A 14,296-nucleotide genomic window follows, 5' to 3' on the forward strand; every position below is an offset into this window, starting at 1 on the left:
CTATGCCCTGAGCCACCGCGGACACTGTGTTTGACCCTAGAAGCATTTGGATCTCAGCCAAGAATGCAAATGCTTTTCGGAGACAGCAGGAACTGTGGGATACCTTGCGTCCTCAGTCCCCCCTCCCTCCATGAGCATCCATTTGATTCTTTGGCTTTCCGTTACGCTCGTCACGCAGCAGCGTGCTGAGTCTGTGCTATGCCGTCTGTCCGGAGTTTTTTGAAAAATACTTTGGACCAGGCGTAACATTACAGTAATTCCCCTAATTAGATGCAGGACTCTCCGAGCGAGATCACCCTGAGGACGGTCACTGAAGGAGATAGAGAGCGCATGCTGCGTGAAAGCCAGCACAAACCAGGGCCCTATGCAGCCGTGCTCGGGGAGGCAATGCTCCCTGAGTACCTCATGAAAGCCTCGCACGGAAAAGTGTGCTGCCACAGAGCACCCAATAAGGCAGCTCTCCCCAGGAACCTCCTGCGGAGGCTTTTCGATTACCTCCAGGAGAGCTTCGTGGAGATCTCCCAGGAGGATTTCTGTTCTATCCCCATATATAGAGAGACCTCCTTTTCACATACTTCAGATTCCTGTTATATTAAGAATAAAAGTTTACATGGTTAAAGCACTTACCGAGTGATCCTTCCCCTGATTCAGGATCCGGGTTAATGGCCAGGGAGGGTTGGTAGGGGATCTCCGTGACAGTGATGAAGAGATCCTGGCTGTCGGGGAAACCAGCGTTGTAAGCGCTGTCGCCTGCCTCGTCCTCCACAAACCCTTCCTCATCTTCCCCATCCGCAAACATTGTCGAGGAACTGGCCGTCGACAGTGTCCCATCGTCAGAGTCCATGGTCACTGGTGGGGCAGTGGTGGCAGGCTCCATAGCGTCCGTTTGCCGCTTTGATTTTTTGGTAGCCTTGTCTGTGGTCATTGATTTTCACGCAGCGCTGCGTTGCATCCCGGCTGTATCCTCTGTCTGTATCATGGCTTTGGAGACCTTCTCGTAGGTCTTTGCATTCCGTTTGTTGGAGCGCAGCTCCGAAAGCACAGACTCCTCGCCCCACACACCGATCAGATCCAAGAGTTCCCGGTCAGTCTATGCTGGGTCCCTCTTTCTATTCAGAGATTACATGAACTCCTCTGCTGGAGAGCTCTGCATTGCTGCCAGTGCTGCTGAGCTCGCCCCGATGTCCAATCACAAAATGAGATTCTAACTGTCCAGACAGGAAAAGGAATTCAAATTTTCCTGGGACTTTTCCTGTGTGGCTGGTCAGAGCATCCAAGCTCGGACTGCCGTCCAGAGCATCAACAGAGTGGTGCAGTGTGGGATAGCTCCCGGAGCTACTAAGTTCGATTTGCAGCCACACCTAGCCTAATCCGAGCTAGCCATGTCGAATTTAGCACTACTCCCCTCGTCGGGGTGGAGTACCGAATTCAAACTAAAGAGCCCTCTAGGTCAAGTTAAATGGCTTCCTGGTGTGAACGGGGTGCACAGTTAATTCAAATTAACACTGCTAAATTCAATTTAAAGTCCTAGTGTAGACCAGGCCTTAGTCATCATCATCTTCTAGGTGCTTGGTAGAAGATGAGAATGACCTGGCTGAGTCACTCCTTTGTCTGCCCAGGCACCCCAACTGATTTCACTGAGATTGGCTAAAAGAGCACCTAGAAAGAGAAGAAGAAGGAATGATGATGGCTACTAATCATAACACACATCTGCTGCTAAAAGGCAACAAGTTGTTGCTGTGTAGCAATGCAGTCCCATGTCTGCCAGAATCCAGGAGACTGACGGTGATGGTGAGCTGAGCGGGCTCCATGCTTGCCGTGGTATGGCGCCTGCTCAGGTAACCCAGGAAAAAAGGTGTGAAATGATTGTCTGCTGTTGCTTTCATGGAGGGAGGGAGGGAGGGAGAGAGAGGGGGATCTGATGACATGTACCCAGAATCACCCACAACACTGTTTTTGCCTTATCAGGCATTGGGATATCAACCCAGAATCCCAATGGACAGCGGAGACTGCAGGAACTGTGGGGTAGCTACCCACAGCTACCCAATTTGCAATGCTCCGGAAGTCAATGCTCGCCTCGGTACTGTGGATGCAGTCCACTGACTTAATGCACTTAGAGCACTTTGTGTTGGGACACACACAATCAACTGTATAAAAACAATTTCTAAAAAACTAACTTCTATAAATGTGACCTAATTTCATAGTGTAGATAGACCCCAAGACACTTGATCACAGCCTTGGGTAGATTAAGAGACTACTTACACTTTGGACTGGTCTACACTGGGGCAAGGGGGTGTCAATGTAAGATACACAACTTCAGCTACAGGAATAGTGTAGCTGAAGTTGATATATCTTATTTTGGATTATCTCCTGTTCTCACAGCACAGGATTGACAGCTGTGGCTCCCTCATCCACTCCATTTCCACCTCTTACCCTAGTAAAGTTTCAGAGTCAACAAAAGCACATTTGGGGATTGATTTATTACATCCAGACAAAACACAACAAACCAAAGCCCAAGCAATCAATTGTCACCCGCCAACCCAGTGGAGAGTGTGAATATACCCTTTGATCAAGGGTAAACTGAAATATATTCAGGTACTGATTTATTACATCTAAACAAGACACAATAAATCAAAGCCCAATAGACCAATTATTATCACCCCCCCAAGTCAGTGGGAATATACCCTTTGATCTAAGCTCTAAAGAGCCAAGCATCACTGCTGACACCTTTGGATGTTACACAGCCCCTCTGCCCCCACCGCTTTTTACCTCGCCATGACGAGCTCCCAGACACGCACCAAACACCATTCACATGACTTTGAGAACTAGGTAACTCTAAGTGAGGATCACTTCACAGAAATGACGCCAATGGAGAACTTCAAAGCAAGAACTATTAAGGCACAATTCTGTTCAAAGCCAGAGAAGTCTTTTAGCCTCCTTCCTCTTGCTGGTTTCTCTCCTTCCTTCAGTTCAAAGACAGTTCCCTGTACACTCCTAGTTTGCACAAACCCACCCACTGACCTGTGACTAACAATCTCTCACTGCTAACTCTTATAGGAAAACAGGCCAAAGAAGGTGTATGCAAGCACTATTCCGCAGCCCCAATGCTCTTTTCGGTTCCTTCCCACAGAACTTTCACTCCATACCAGTCCAGTTCCTTGCTGTTGCTTGTCTAACCACTGCCTGCGTGTGCTATACCGTACCCTGAGCTGATTCCTGGCTTTTGTGCTCAATACAGCCTTACCTGTCTGTGTCTCTGTGGCGCAATGGGTCAGTGTGTTTGGCTGTTAATTAAAAGGCTGGTGGTTTGAGCCCACCCAGGGACTGTGATAAGCCCATCCTGTTTCCTTGCTTCCCTGAGGCTTATGGGTAGCCTCAAAGGTCCTGTTTTGCTGCCTCTTGGCCTCAGTGCTTTCAGCTGGTGGCCCGAAGAGCGGGCTGGATGCCATTCAGAAACCCATCTCCCAGCAGCCATGCCGGAGGCTCAGGCTTAATCCTCAAGGCCGAGCACAAAAACTTTCAGCCGGGAACATTTCGCTCCCTTCCCGCCTCCGCCCAAGCGGCAAGGGAGAAGCGGAGGAGACACGCCGGCTCAAAGACACCTCCCTCCCACTTCCCTGTACGCTGTACAAAGCTCTTGGCCTGCCTCATGCCTCATCAGGAAAGCGCGGCCATGCAGCCCAAGCCTGAGTCACGTCCGCGGCCTGGCCCGCCCCGCCCTGGCTGACAGCGCGCAGAGCCACGCGAGTCAATGGCAGGTCGAGTCGGGAGCCTCGGCTCTTTCCCCTGACAGCCACACACACAGCGCTGCCCAGCGCCCCGAGAGCCTCCCTCGTGTTCTCCCGCAGCAGCCGCCTGCCGGTGTGGGTGGGAAAAGGGGACCAGGAAGCACTGCAGCCTCATTCCGGGACAGGAGGCCCTTGCCACGCCCAGGCCTGCCTCTTGCCTTCAGCCCAGGCAGCCAGAGGTGCCAGGGAGCTCCCTGGCAGGCCGCCGCTTCGCCTCAGCCACCTCTTGCCTCATGGCCTAGGCTCTTGGGGCTCTGCTGGTCACCGGCTCGCTGGAAGGCCCAGAGGGAAAAGAAACAAGCACACGCCTAGCAGAGGATGGTTCCGATCCATCGACCTCTGGGTTAGGGGCCCAGCACACACCCACTGTACCACTCTGCTGGCTTTTAACTTGCTTGCCACCCAGCCGCCACTATCCAGATTAGTGCCTTACGCGCTCTCGCACTGGCAGGCAGCTGTGCAGGCTGCTAGGCAGCTGCCCTGTAACAGGAGTTTACAACTTATACAGGGTAAAAGGGATCTATTTGGGGTTTGGACCCCATTGGGAGCTGGGCAGCCGGTTTAAGATCGGGTGGCGTAAGGAATACACAATCTGCAATAGCCCCGACTGGGGGTAAAGGGCTTCGGTGTGTGGAAGGGTGCAGGGTTAATTCGGTTTAACGCTGCTAAATTTGGTATAAACGCGTAGTGTAGAGCAGGCCTAAGGGGGATCTCTGGGGAACAGACGTCATTGCTTTAAGAGCGGATTGCTTACTGCGTACTTCTCTTCTGAAGCACGTCAGCACCTTCAGCTCTTGCAATGCTGCTGCTTGTACGTAACTGTTCTGATGCGTCATTCCTACGTAGCCAGTTCCAGTTTGTTAGTCCCGCCTCTATGAGTACCAGCTATGGAAGAAATATCTGATTGGCTGAAGGGGTGTTCCTCTGGTAGTTAGAAGAAGTGATTGGTGAAATTCGGGAAGACGTTTGTAACAGAAGCTAAAGAGGCATTTAAAAAAGTTTCTTCATATGTTAGGTGCCACAATGAGACATGCATACAGTGTGCTGTTTGTCAGTCTGGCTGTCTCTGTGATCATAGGGAGATTTGATTAATTAAATTACACACTGTAACCACTAAATATAGGCACTTTAGACGTTAGACTATAGCCGTGGAGGGTTGTTTTAACACAAAGTGATTGGTCTCCCAAAGTAGGAGGATGAGTTAAAGTGCTTTTTCTTGAGTTTAAAGCGAGTAAGCAGTATTGCTTTGATGCAGTTGTTGTCTGTTATTGATGATTTTTCTTTCTTCCCTCTGGGGAAGTAGAAGGGAAAGAACACAGACTGAGTGATTAGTCTGTATAAACTACATTAAAACACATTTTTTTGAAGTTGGTGTTTAATTTTTGTTTCTGATGTGTATATATAGAGAAGGGATGTAGTGATTGTAACTAATATTATTACTTCTGTATTGTGAGAGGATGTGGGTGTTTTTCAGCGAGTTTTCCAATAGCATGAAGAAGAAAATGCAGTGTAAAATACAACAGTTTTTATTTAAACAGTTGCTTAATTGAACTTCTAATTGCTTGAACTTCTAAGTCCACCTTTTTATGCAGTGTCCCTCTCTTTTGTCCTCCCTCGTTCTAGTTTAAAGTTATAGGCTCATGGATATTAATTCTGCAAGTTCTCTCCACTTTCCACTTTTTCTTCTTTTCTCCACCCTCTCCCCCATTTCGAGTAGCCCCTATTTCTACCCCTAATGCTCTGCCAGTTCGTTGGTATGCAACTTTCTGGGAGCCTCTCTGAGCCCTTAGTACAGGCTGTAGGGTGGAAGTGGGGGAGGAGAAAATGGGACCCACAGAACCCCTGGCTGGTAAAGGGACTGGGAGAGCTTGACTTGGGAAGGAGGGAGGAATGGGGGAGAAGAGGCAAATAGGGGTGCACACAATCCCTACATGGGGAGTACACAAAGACCCCAGCATGGGGGAATAGAGGGAACACAGAATCCCTGCCATGGGGAAGTGGGAATGGGGGTGTGAACTGAGCCTTTGGTGTGGGAAGAAGTGTGGGGAACTTGGTATGGGGAGAATAAGGGTGCAGAGATTCTCTGGTAAGGGATGAGATTGGGGGAATTTCAGGGAGTCCCTAAAAAGAGTGGGATGGGAGAGGGCACATAGGGAGCTTGTAGGAGTGAATTGAGGGGTGCTAGGAGCCTCTGGGGCGGGCAATAAACTCGACCTGTACAAACTACAAAGTGTGCTCCCCCCACTGCTGTGAAGAACGTGGCCATCTGCTGACAAAAAAAGCTGTTTGCAAAAGGTACGATCCATTTTCTTTCGTGACCACTTGTTTTAAAAAACGAGTCATTACGACGTTAATCAGGGTAGCCGGGGATTGGCAGCAGGGAGGGTGTCTTTGCAGGAGAAATGGCTGGCGCTTAGCTAGAGACGTGCTTCCGAAAGGGATTGTTGGAGGATGATTTTTACCATGTTTTCTTCCAATCAGGCACCGAATAGGCGGGATTGCTAGAATGCAGCTGCTGTCTGGCGCTGATGCCCGCTGCTTCTTCCCGCTAGAGAAGCAGGCGGGAGACAGCATAGACTTGGGGGTGGGGGGGTTGTATTAAACCAATGAATGCAAAAGCTTTAAAATATGACTTTTTAAATTATGCTTTGGGAAGTTTATAATAGCTGGTTTTGTTTCTAAATCTATAGAATACTTAGTTTTTCTATGTGTTGTGAGGGGTTTGCTCACTCAGCCTTTCTTTTTATTTGTTTGTGGTGAGGGATTTTGAAAACCAGTTTAGAAATCAGTGGGAATTGAGTGTCCAGATCACTTGTATGGCTTTGAAAATTCTCCTACAGGCAGTTTTAAGCCTTTGCCTTTTCCCACTTTTCAGGAGAAAGAGACTGTAGTTAAATACCTGTTACACCTCTACAGATGGTTACCGAACACTCTCCAGGAAGGCGAACGTGTCCAGCACCTGACTCCGATGCCAGCTCTCTCTAATTTTCATTCAGGACTATTTGGCTGGGCTCACTGACAGTTATTGATATTTAGATCGCTATGAATTCTGGGTGCTGCTGTTTCAAGGGGGGAAATCGTGGCGATATACTTGCAGAACTAGAGACTTGCTGTCTCCTGAATACACCGTGCCCGGCGTTGAGGACTTGTGCTGAGAGCAGCAATTGAACCAAATCCCGCTGCTCGGCCTCCGCTTTGCAGCATGTAAATGGTTGCGGTTGCACTAGTACGATGTAGGGGCACCAGGGGCGGCTCTATAAATTAGGCCGCCCCAAGCAGCGCGGTGCGCTGCGCCGCCCTTCCCCGGTCCCGCGGCGGGTGCCGTGGTCCCGCGGCTCCAGTTGAGCTGCCGCAGGCATGCCTACGGGAGCTCAACCGGAGCCGCGGGAAGAGGGGACCCGCCGCAGGCATGCCTACGGGAGCTCAACCGGAGCCGCGGGAAGAGGGGACCCGCCGCGGGCATGCCTACGGGAGCTCAACCGGAGCCGCGGGAAGAGGGGACCCGCCGCGGGCATGCCTACGGGAGCTCAACCGGAGCCGCGGGAAGAGGGGACCCGCCGCGGGCATGCCTACGGGAGCTCAACCGGAGCCGCGGGAAGAGGGGACCCGCCGCGGGCATGCCTACGGGAGCTCAACCGGAGCCGCGGGAAGAGGGGACCCGCCGCGGGCATGCCTACGGAAGCTCAACCGGAGCCGCGGGAAGAGGGGACCCGCCGCGGGCATGCCTACGGGAGCTCAACCGGAGCCGCGGGAAGAGGGGACCCGCCGCGGGCATGCCTACGGAAGCTCAACCGGAGCCGCGGGAAGAGGGGACCCGCCGCGGGCATGCCTACGGGAGCTCAACCGGAGCCGCGGGAAGAGGGGACCCGCCGCAGTCATGCCTACGGGAGCTCAACCGGAGCCGCGGGAAGAGGGGACCCGCCGCGGGCATGCCTACGGAAGCTCAACCGGAGCCGCGGGAAGAGGGGACCCGCCGCGGGCATGCCTACGGGAGCTCAACCGGAGCCGCGGGAAGAGGGGACCCGCCGCGGGCATGCCTACGGGAGCTCAACCGGAGCCGCGGGAAGAGGGGACCCGCCGCAGTCATGCCTACGGGAGCTCAACCGGAGCCGCGGGAAGAGGGGACCCGCCGCGGGCATGCCTACGGAAGCTCAACCGGAGCCGCGGGAAGAGGGGACCCGCCGCGGGCATGCCTAGGGGAGCTCAACCGGAGCCGCGGGAAGAGGGGACCCGCCGCGGGCATGCCTACGGGAGCTCAACCGGAGCCGCGGGAAGAGGGGACCCGCCGCGGGCATGCCTACGGGAGCTCAACCGGAGCCGCGGGAAGAGGGGACCCGCCGCGGGCATGCCTGCGGAAGGTCCGCCGGAGCCAAATGCCGCCCCCCCGGGAAAGGGCCGCCCCACGCGCCTGCTTGGCGCGCTGGGGTCTGGAGCCGGCCCTGAGGGGCACCGAGTTTCCACTATGCTGGGGGGCTGCCCCCCTCCCCCGGCTCCTCCCAGGCCCCGCCCCCCCTTTCCCCAACGCCCCACTCCCACATTCAGCTCCTCTCCCTCCCTGTCAGCGGGCGGGAGGCGCTGGGGGAGCGCGAGGAGTGGAGGGGGCGGGGCTGCTGCTGGGCACTAATGACCCATCTGGTTCCCCCCCCGGGATGCTCCAGTCTCGGAGCAGCCAGAGACGGCGCCTGCCCCCGGTCACGTGACACGCGAAGTCTCTAGTGCCGGGAACCGCAGAGAACCAGCTGCAGCCCCGGGCGGGCAGAGCTGCACCGGGCCGGGCTCCGCCTGCGGGGACACGGGCGCGGCGCCGGCACGTGGCAGAGCAGAGCCAGTGAGAGGCGGGGCAGGTTCGGGCAGTAACAGCGAGAGGGTTTGATTGGTCGGTAGGAGCTCCGCATGCTAATGAGGAGGCGTGTTTCTGTAAATAGCGACATAAACCTCTTCTAATGGCCAGTGCGCTAAAGCTGCCGCGAGTGTGCTTCATGGCGTGGGGACCTGGCTTTAGATTTGTGTCCTTTAGTTCGCTGGGGGGTGAAACCCGCTGTATGAAAACACTCACGTGGGGTAAAAGCGTGTGCGCATTAGCCTGGGTGTGTAGCCCGGTGGTTGTTAGCACTGTATTTTTCAGTGATTAATCTATAGCTTCTGACTGTAGAAATATGTTTGAAAGTTTCTGATTTTGATAAACACCAGAAGAACTTACAGTGTCTTTTATAAGCATGAAGTTTGTGGACCATGTTGTTTTTATGCACTTGCTGTCTTTTGTTGATGACCGTTCTTGTTTCCATTTTTGGGAAGTTAGAAAGAAGAAAACACTGAGTGAGTGGTTAGACCCTATGAAGCTAATTTAAAAACATGCTTTGGGATTTTTCTGTTATTAATTTAGGTTTTGCTGATTGTCTGATTAATGGCAAATCTTAATTTGTTTTGATAGAATTTGGAAAAGAAGCAAGTCTTAAAAATTGGTGTTTTGAAGGTTTCTAATTCACGTCTTACCGAAATTTTTTACAATTCCTTTATGCTGCTGTATCTTTTTCTCTTGTAATCTATGTCAGAATTTAGGTGGGTTCCTGTGTCTGCACGTGCTCTTCCTTTCCCACTTTCTTCTCTGCTTTTCTTTTCTTCCCTTCCCATTTTTCTGGAAGCTCCTATTTTTACTCCTACTGCTCTGGCAGGGGGTAGGCAGTTTTCTCTTGGCCCCAAGCCCATCAGACAATCCACACAGGATCTGAGAGTTGCTGTCTCCTGGCCGTATAGTGAGTAGAGGGTGGAGTGGGGAGAAAAGCGGCTCACACAGAGCCCCTGCCATTGGGGAGAATGGGGGACCTTGCTATGGGTGGAATCAAACACACACAACCCCTGCCATGGAGAAAGACGGGGGAACCCTGGAATGGGTGGAGGAGACAATGAAGGGCATGGGGGGGAGGGGTTTACATGAGGGATTTGCATCTGTCAACATCTCCCGTGCCCCACTGGGTGTTTTCCTTCCCATCTTATTTCTTCTCTTTTCTGTTACTCTCTTTTTTTCTGTCTGAGGTAAATGAAAAATCCACACCCCTGAGAGACGTAGCTGAGCTGACCTAAACCCTCCTACAGTAACTCCTCACTTAAAGTCGGCCTGGTTAACGTTTCATTATGTTGCTGATCAGTTAGGGAAAATGCTTATTTAAAGTTGTGTAATGGTCCCTTCTAATGTTGTTTGGCAGCTGCCTGCTTTGTCTCCTGCTTGCAGGAAGAGCAGCCCATTGCAGCTAGCTGGTGGGGGCTTGGGACCAGGATGGACCGGCAGCCCCCTATCAGCTCCCCACTCCCCTTTGCAGCAGCTGCCTGCAGTTCAGCTGTGTCCCTCCCCCCACTGCCATGTGCTGCTCCTGCCCTCTGCCTTGGAGTTGCTCCCTGAGACTCCTGCTTGCTGTGCCAGGGGGAGGGAAGGAAGAGGGGGGGCTAATAGGGTGTCCCCCTGCTCCTGCACCCTGCTTACCCCCAGGGGCGGCTCTACCTTTTTGGCTGCCCCAAGCAGTCATGCGCGGGAGGCGCCCCGGAGCCGCGGGAGCAGCGGACCTCCCGCGGGCATGACTGCGGAGGGTCCGCTGGTCCGGCGTCTCCGCTTGAGCTGCCGCAGTCATGCCTGCGGGAGGTCTACTGCAGCCGCGGGACGAGCGCCCCCTCTGCAGTCATGCCTGCGGCAGGTCTGGTCATCCCGGGGCTCTGGTGGACCTCCCGCAGGCATGACTGCGGCAGGTCCGCCGGCCCAGCCTGCCGCCCCCCCGGGAAAGGGCCGCCCCACGCGTGTGCTTGCCGCGCTGGGGTCTGGAGCCGGCCCTGCTTACCCCATCTTCCATAGAGCAGGGCTCAGGAGGGAGAGAGCTTGCAGCAGCTGAGGTCTCAGCAAGCTGATCTAATTAACAAGGCAGTGTACTTAAGGGAAATGTGCATATCTCCCTCCATTCCTGCTGCCTTGCAGAGTGAGAGAGTTAACCCTTGAGGGCTCAGCCAATTGCTAGTTCATCATTTAGCAGTAAGGGAAATATCCCACCCTCTGACTCCTCTACCTCAACCAAGCTTCACAATCATCATCACTGTGTATCAGTATTAAATTGTTTGTTTAAACCTTATACTCTTTTGTCTGGTGAAATTTTTTTCCCCTGGAACCTAACCCCCTCATTTACATTAATTCTTATGGGGAAATTGGATTCACTTAACATTGTTTCACTTAAAGTCGCATTTTTCAGGAACATAACTACAACGTTAAGTGAGGAGTTACTGTATAGACTGCTAGTTGGAAAAGGGAGAGGGGAGAGCACAGACTGAGTGGTTAGGCTTTGTATACTGAATAAAAGAAAGAGTTTTTTAGTGTACCAGAAATCTAGTTATGAGGAAGGTTAGATATAATAGCTTTATTTAGAAACTTGCATAACGCTTAGGTGCAGATAGTCTGGTTTTCTTTTTGCTGGGGTGGGTTTTGAGTAAATCATTAGTCTGCTTGGTTTCTTTCATAATCTGAAGTGGATTGAGCATCTAAATCCTTCTACTCCTCTCCCCTCCCCCTCAAATGTGAAGGGGAACAGCCTCAACCTTTTGTCTTATTCTGCTTTGTAGGAGAAAGATGCTCTATGTAAATAGTCATGATCCATTTAGGTTAATTCTTATGCTGAATGGCAGGTAGGAGCGGGTATAAATCATTGGAGACTCTTGCCCCACTCCCTGCGTGGCCTGTGTTTTTCTTTGTTTTAAAATGAGACTGTCTAGTTTTTATGTAAATATATTTGGGGGGTTTCACTCATATTTATATTGCTATGAATTTCATGTGCTCTTGTCTCACAGCAGACAAGGGGGAAAAGCCTGTGGCAATGGACTTTGCAAAATTATAGACTAGTGATTCTCAACCTGTGGCTCAGTCAACAGCTGCGGCCGATGTGGCATCCTCAGGGCCATACAGGTAGTATATAGTGTGTGGATTCTGCTCACGTAACACAGAGAAAGTTGCCTATGCAGCTCACAATAGTAAATAGGGTCAGATCAGAAGATCTCTTCTTTCCAAGTAGGAATTATGCAGAGACGAACAACAGACCTAGTGCAGCTGTGTTGCCACTGTCTACTAGCCCTGAAATGGTTCAGAATGCCTTGGGTCAAGTGGCACCAGTTCTAAAAGTAAGGGTGATTTAGTGCTGTGGTTCTCAAACAGAGGTATCCAATGGTCTTCCAGGGGGTACATCAACTCATCTAGATATTTGCCTAGTTTTACAATAGGCTACATAGAAAGCACTAGCAAATTCGTAACAAATTAAAATTCATACATTGATTTGTTTATACTGTTCTCTATACTACTATACACTGAAATGTAAGTACAATACTTATATATTCAAGTGATTTATTTTTATAAATATTGCATCTGATTATGTAGTTTTTAAGTGAAGTAAAACTTGGGGGAATGCAAGAGAAATCAGACTCCTGAAAGGGGTACAGGTGTCTCTAAAGGTTGAGAGCCACTGATTTAGTGCAGGTACCACCGGTAACATAGAACCCTGCAAAAACTTCTAGTGCAGATGAATTTGAGAGCAAACCAGAGAGAAACAGCTGCGGAGCATGCTAGAAAGGGCTGACCTGTCCGCATTGTCTGTGCCTGACAGGCTGTCATGTGGTACGGAGGAGCCTGTGAGAGGTATCCCAAAGCAAGAGGGTTTGATTAGTTGCTAGGAGCTCCACATGCTAATCAGGAGGTGTGTGTCTGTAAATAGCGACATAAACATCTTCTAATGGACAGTGTTCTAAAGCTGTCTCAATTGTGCTTAATGAAATGGGAACCTGGTTTTAGATTTTTGGTCTTTAATTCTCTGGGGGTGAAACCTGTTGTATGAAAACATTCACCGTGGGAAGAAAGTTTGCTCACATTAGCCTGGGTGTGTAGCTGAGCACAGCTTTGTTAAGACTATACTTTCAGGGATCATTTGTATAGTTTGTAACTAGAGAGGTGTGGTTGAAAGTGTCTGACCTTGCTAACCATGATGAGGAGTTAAAGTGTTTTCTTCTGAGCATGATGTGAGTGGATAGTGGTGCTTTAATGTATCTGCTATTGATGAGTGTTCTTGCTTTCCTTTTAGGAAGCTGAGGGGAAGAGAACACAGACTGAGTGGTTAGTCCTTATAAAACAAGTTTAAAAATAAATGTTTTGGGGTTTTTTTTGTTATCTGAATTTATTTAAAGCTTTTGTGCAGTTCTGGTTAGTGGCAAGTCTTAATTTGATTTGGTAGGATTTGGAAGAAAAGTAAAGGTAGTGTGAAAATGGTATTTTAAAGTTTTTTAATTCAGTACTTACTGAAAGTTTTTTTAAAATTTCTTTATGCTGCTCTCTCTTCTTTTCTTGTAATTTATTTAAGGACTTAGGTAGGGTCCTGTGTCTGCATGTTCTCTTCCTTTTCCACTTGCTTCTCCGCTTCTCTCTTCTTCCCTTCCATTTTTCAGGAAGCCCCTATTTTTACTTCTCCTGCTCTGGCAGGGGGTAGGCAGTTCGCTCTTGGCCCCAAGCCCATCAGACAATCCACACAGGATCTGAGAGTTGCTGTCTCCTGGCTGTATAGTGGGTAGAGGGTTCTAAAGCTGTCTCAGGGTATGTCTACACTATGGGATTATTCCGATTTTACAGAAACCGGTTTTTGGAAACAGATTATATAAAGTCACGTGAACGTGGCCACACTAAACACATTAATTTGACAGTGTGCGTCCATGTACCGAGGCTAGTATCAATTTCCGGAGCATTGCACTGTGGGTAGCTATCCCATAATTCCTGCAGTCTCACCTGCCCTTTCTGGAATTCTGGGTTGAGACACCAGTGCATGACGGGGCAAAAACAGTGTCATGGGTGATTCTGAGTAAATGTCGTCAGTCAATCCTCCCTCCGTGAAATCAACGGCAGACAATCATTTTGCGCCCTTTTCCCTGGATTGCCCGGGCAGACGCCATAGCACGGCAATCATGGAGCCCGTTCAGCCTTTTTTCACCGTCACTGTATGTCTACTGGATGGTGCTGACAGACATGGTACTGCAGTGCTACACAGTAGCATCCCCTTGCCTTTTGCAAATTAGCAAAGATAGTTGCCAGCCACACTGTACTGTCTGCTGCTTTGCAAATTGACAATGACAGTTACAAGTTATACTGTACTATCAGCTGCTGTCATGGGTGCTCTTGGCCAGCCTCAGTGAGATCAGCTGGGGGTGCATGGACAAAAATGGGAATGACTCCCCAGGTCATTCCCTTCTTTAAGTTTTGTCTAATGGAAAGTCAGTCCTGTCTAGACTATCAGGTAAGCCAATTAAAGACCCAGACAGGCAAATGGTGGCTCCAGGTCAGAGCCCCAGACATCCAGCAGAAATGATGAGCTGCATGCCATTCTAGGGGGTGCCCCTGCAACAACCCCACCCATTGCTTCCCTTCTCCCCACCTCTCCTGGTCTACCGTTATCCCCCATTTGTGTGATGAAGTAATAAAGAATGCATGAATTTGAAACAACATT

At 50.6% G+C, this 14,296-nt stretch overlaps 1 non-coding gene and 1 pseudogene across 1 annotated transcript; both read left to right on the forward strand.

Annotated features, from left to right (window-relative positions):
* The first annotated feature begins 4,924 nt into the window (after nt 1-4,924).
* LOC123355607 lies at nt 4,925-5,117 on the forward strand (annotated as a pseudogene).
* A 7,593-nt stretch (nt 5,118-12,710) lies between these two features.
* On the forward strand, nt 12,711-12,920 carry LOC123355596. The gene has a single exon (XR_006575144.1). It is a non-coding gene; the product is annotated as a small nucleolar RNA U3 (small nucleolar RNA).
* The last annotated feature ends 1,376 nt before the right edge of the window (nt 12,921-14,296 follow it).

The sequence above is a fragment of the Mauremys mutica genome, chromosome 23, assembly GCF_020497125.1.
Source record: "Mauremys mutica isolate MM-2020 ecotype Southern chromosome 23, ASM2049712v1, whole genome shotgun sequence".
Classification (NCBI taxonomy): Eukaryota; Metazoa; Chordata; order Testudines; family Geoemydidae; genus Mauremys; species Mauremys mutica.